The sequence below is a fragment of the Chiroxiphia lanceolata genome, chromosome 1 (assembly GCF_009829145.1).
Source record: "Chiroxiphia lanceolata isolate bChiLan1 chromosome 1, bChiLan1.pri, whole genome shotgun sequence".
In the NCBI taxonomy this organism is placed as follows: Eukaryota; Metazoa; Chordata; class Aves; order Passeriformes; family Pipridae; genus Chiroxiphia; species Chiroxiphia lanceolata.
Window position 1 is genome coordinate 24,846,778 of NC_045637.1, and position 5,632 is coordinate 24,852,409.

Genomic DNA, 5,632 nt, shown 5'->3' on the forward strand with positions numbered 1-5,632 from the left:
TGGTGACAGTTTGCAGGAGGTCTTTCTTTTAAGCTATAAATAAAAGCTGACAAATATTGTGTTAAACTAAAAAGATAATCCATTTTTGAAGACATCAAAGAGAAGGTCATATGGAAAAGAGTGTATTTGCTTACCTAGGATTTTTTAACAGCTTTTGCATGCAGCATAGAATTAGGAAGAAAAGAGTGCTTTTTTGGTAGCATTGCATTTATAATAGGTTTTCCTAGACTGCTGCCAGCAAAAACTTTGCTTTTGGGCTTCAACAACACAACTCAATTGTTGTACCTCTTACCCCCGCTTCTCCAGCTGTTGAAGCTCTGTTATTTGCTGTGGGGCTCACTGCTGGAATGTATTTATTTTATCATGGGAATGCAATCCATTATATTTGGAAAGTATGACATTCAGTTACGTCAGTGTGTCCTGGGATTAGGATTAGTATATTGTTTTATAAATAAAGGAGCCAAAGTTCAGGAGTTGTTGTACTTGTGTATAGCCACACAGCTTTATCTGAAGATGAGGAAAATGTGCCGAAGTTCTCCTTTGCTTTACCTCCTCGACCTGTCTTTCTGTTTCATAAGTTTACCCAAGCTCATCTCCTGTTTTCAAAAATTTATTTTCTGGAGAAGGATCAAAAAATTTCTTGTCTCATTTACCTGCATTCATAGCTGGTTTGATAGCAGCACCTTATCCCTGTCCTCAGCCTGCAGAGGCATTGCTGCAGTTTCCTGTGTCTCATGGGGTAATTCACTGCACCCTCTCCCAGCTTCCCTTAGACCAGTGGATAGCAGAGCTTCTCAGACAAGCAAAAAAGTTCTCCCCATCTTCGGGGTCTTGAACACTTCTTTGGTCTTGAAGACTTTCAGTCTCAGTGCATTGGGAGTCAACTCTACTGCAAGTGTTTACCAAAAGTGGTTCACATGTGGTAGGAGAGGTCTGAATGAAACCACCTTGGGGTGCTCCCTCTCTGGCAGCTGCCCTGGGTGGACATCTCTAGGGCCAAGCATGTTTTCCCTTGCTGTTGCAATGACCCTTTGACAGCCCACACTTCTGCCTGCAGCAGAGCACAGACAGGGCCTGCAGCACCCTGACTGCCCCACCTCACCTCTGTCCCCTTCCCCACCCCACTTGCCCCAAATCCCCTCCACTCAAGGGACTTGTGATGTTCATGCTCACACAGGCATAACTAAGCAATGCAGCTACTAACCAACCTGTGGCTGGGGCATCACATGCTTCTTAGTGCTTCTTGTACTGTGCAGTAGTCCTCCCTTAAACAAACAAAACAAACTGAAAAACCCCCTCAAAGAAAAAATTTCCAACCCTGACAAATATTCTCATTTTCTTCGCTCTCCTCCTGCCTGCCTGCCTGCCAGGATTTCATCCTCAGTCCTCCAGGGGTTTATTTAACCCAGTCTTGCTCTGGGTCCTTTATTGGTTCAGTATCTTTTGGGAGCCAGACAAAAATTCTCACCCAGCCTTGACTCTCCCCCCCCCGAGCAGACTGCTGCCCCCAGCCTCCTTTCCAAGGGACAAATTCAGTTTTCCTTGGGTCTCTGGAGAGGAAGAGAAGCAATACTTATTATTATTCCTTCCCAATATGCTTCCCACCAGCTCCAGCTGGTTCCCAGGTCCCTGTAGGAACAGCAGTTATTAGGACTTTTTGCCCTGTGCATTATGTTTTTGCTCTGAATTCAAGTTTTAAAGAATGAGCACTTTTTCCACTTTTTTTTGAGCACCTTGAATTCTTGACAATGTCTGTTAGTCACCATATCCTTCAAAGTTGTTTCATTGACACTTATTGGTAATAACTGACAACACATAAACCACAGCATAAAAGTGTAAAGCTATAGACAGCACTGAAACAAGAATTTTTACAGATGTCAAAAAAATAGTTCTCTGAAGTTGGCTATATTATTGCTTTTTTTAAACGCCTTTGAAATATTTGCTTATACTCATTTTTTATTCTTGAAAAATAGATATTCTGGCAATGGTTACATGCCAGAATACTGCCATGATTTTCACACATGCAGGATTAACTTTGAAGAAATTAGTAAGGTCTGCAAGCATTAAAACCAAATTGGTACTTTAAATGCACGATACTCAAAAGAAGACGATGGAGAAGCTAAAGCTCTCCTACTTTTTATCCACAAATTATTAGAATAATTTTATACATTGATAGGAGGACAAATTTTGAAAACAGTGTTGATGGCTTTGGACTCCAGTTACAACCTTTCCGCCAAGAGCAATAACACACAAGAAATCCAGTGACGAAATCTACTGAGAATATGTCCTCTGGCACTGCTCCTTTCCTTGTCTCCTCCTCCAAGTATGCAACATCTCATTACAAGGTTCACAGATAGCAAAAGATGTTTCAGTGCTTTCTAATCCTTTTTTATAAGATTAGAGGCTTATCAGGGTTTTGATTATCTCCAGGATTAATGGAATACATTAATTAAACTGTCATTATGCATATTTTTCAACCCTTTTGTAAATATAAACTTGAAAAGTACGAACAAGATTTTTATCTAGGTTTATAGAACAAATGCCACAGAACGGCAGCTCTTGGGGAGAAGAAACATGTCCTTAATCCATGTTTTGAAGCAGAGTTCATCAGCTCTACTCCCATGTTCAAACGTACAAGGCTGTATCCACCACACACAGCTACTGCTGTGCCTATTAATGGGGCTAAAGGTAAGGCAGCCCCCTGTGGCATGGGGATGGATGGGGAGGGCTGTGTGCCAGCAGCATGGCTGGGACGGCCACACCACCCGGCTGGCTGGAGCCATCAGCACTCGTGGGGGGACAGACTCCCCCCAGATCTGGGGAATGAAGGCAGAATTGTGCCTTCACCCATAAAATGGCTCTGTACTGAGCTGTGGTCTTGGGGTAGGCAAATAGCATGTGGAGGAGCATAGAGGGCACTTAGGTGGGATTAGGAAGCTGGATGTTAAAGGGCAACCGGTTTTGGCTGGAAGCAGATGGATGCTCTCCTAATCTCTCTGTGTGGCAGCTAATCCTAGGTGCACCTCACTAGGAGTTTGAGAAGACTTTGCTTTAAAAAAAATAAACACATTTATTCCTGGTGTTATTTCCCACAGATTTGCCAGAACTGAGAGCTAAAATTAGCTAATTGCTTATGTAAACTAGAGCAAGGAACCACACAATCCATAGAGTTACCGCTCCTTCTAGACATCAGAGGTTTTGTACCCAGTTTCTAAATGTGATTCCAGTGTCATTCACCTCCTCAGAGAAGTTCTCCTTGCCTCTTGACTGACTTTGTGTCTTGAACAGAGGACTCAGAAATTTATAGCTTCAATTACAAGGCAAAGTCCCAGAGCTACAGGTCTGTGCCACAGCAGGGGAACACTCTTCCAACTCAGGATATTCTGTAATTCTGTGATCCTCTAGGGACAGAGCTCAGAAAAAGGAGGCACCAGAGTCTGTGACCAAAGGATTACAACATGAGCATCCATTAGTGCAATTAAATACCATGGAAATGTACAAAAAGATGGACAGCATGATCATGTTAAGGATCCTAAGCCAGGAAAAACACTTCCAGTTTTTTGATTGCATATTCCAAAAGCAAAACAGAAGATTAAAGGCAAACCAGCAGCAGATCTTTGAACTTGTCGCTGAACAGCATGTTCCTCCACTGATAGTGAAAGACTGTACAGTGCAGGGAGACAAACTATCTGAGCCTGTTCTATTTAGAGCTTGGGGCCCACGGACGGACAATGAGTGCAGTTGCAAATGGATATTATGCCACAGATGAACTCCAGGGGAAGAAGATGGAAGCTGGAGATGAGGGGGGACCTCTCTCGTGCATTAATCCCATTGGCAGGTGAAGAGCTGGGATCCAGTTGCTGGCAGTCAGCATAGGCACACACCTCGTGTTGTTTCCCCACCTGCCAGAAACTTCAAAATGTTCACACCCTGAGGTTTTCATTGCAAAACTATATGCCTACATTTGAATTATTTCTTTTGCTTGGCAAAGCCAAAGAGATGCAACAGCTGAACCCAGAAGACATTTCCTCAGGTGAGGTTCATGGTGGGTTTATCGCATCCCTCTGCTCAGTGCAGTGAGCTCACCCATGTTGCTTGTCCCTTCCCAGGAAAGTGACTTGCCTGTCCTCACTCAGCACTGAAAAGCCATTGTAGGATAGCAGTGGAGGACTGGTAGTACTAGAGCGATGCCAGCAAAGATTTACTGACTTACTACTGATTTACTGACTGATTTACCTGAGTTACAGCTGTTGAAACTAACTTGTCCCAGCTGGCCGAGCAGACTAATAAGAGATGGGGACTGGCATAGCTGGTGTTGTGTTGCTTTCACACATTCAATCTGGACAGTGAAGAGTTACCAGAAGAGCTGATGGTGGGATCAGCAGGTAGAAAGAACAGGAAGGCAGAACCAAGCAAGATATACCAAAAAATGAGAGCAGAAGTGTGTTCTGAGCCTTAGCTGAAGACCTACATGAGTAGACAGGCCTGAAGGCTGTGCAGCAACTCTGAACCATCACCATCATTCCCACCTGGAAGGAGATCAGTGAACTTCAGGATGCATGCACATACTTCTGGATCTGGTGGCCACGGAAGAGTTAGAGGGAAAAAGTGCCAGGGGCTTCAGAAGCTGGAGGATTTCCAGCTGCCACCCCTCTTGTGCTCCTTTTGCTGGTGGCTCCTGCTGCTAGACCTGACTGAGAAGGCGCCTGTTTTTCTTTCATTTTTGGCCAACATCTGAAAGACTACAGATTTTTTTCTTGCCCTTTGGATAACTCCGTTGATGTTAAAATCTACTCTTATGAAACTTTTTCCATTTCCCCAGGAAATATTTTGTGTTAATATATTCTTATCCTTTCCTTATTGATTTTATCTGCAATGCCTTTTGCCAAGTCTAATTTTTAGAGCCTTACGTTTATTGTCTTAGGTCCCAGTTTTAAGTGTTTTGCTCGGCTCCACTTTTTTTTTTCCGTGATGCACAGTGCACTTCTTTTAAGTGAGGCACAGATCAGAGTGGTTTATTATTTCTGTATAAGTCAGGCTGTCAGTGTGGGCTATCAGATAGGGTGAATGAGTAGGTAAGAGGACATCTTCCTACGTGCTTACTTCAGGGGACCTGAAGCCAAAGGAAAGCTGAATGATGCCTAATTAGTTTAAATAAGAGGGAAGCAAGAAGGGGACACGTGTGAAGCCCTAGGCAGTATCTATTTTTGCTCATTTTTCTGTCTGTGTGGGTTCAAGCATTAGTAAACCATTTTGTACTAACAAGTCATTTAGTTACAAATATCAGGTATTTTAGGAGCATCCTCGGTGTCCGGCTTGCAATTTGTCACCTGCTAATGTTTTTTGCCTTTCCAGAGGTCTGCGATTGCATTGTAGAGGACGACTCTGGGGATAGCCTTTCAAGGCAACTTGTGGAATTCCATCACCTGCGCAGAGTTGTTGGCATCTCCTGGAGAGTCCTCACTGGGCTGCCGCCAGCTCAGGCAGAGCCTGCCTGCCTGTCACTAGCACAGCTGAAACCACCACACAGCTCCTTCTGTGCTGTTAGTGTGGATGATGTCCCAACTCTGATGAAAAGACAGCTATGTACAGACTAAGCAAACACCTGGCATAAGCAACAATTAGCAACAGT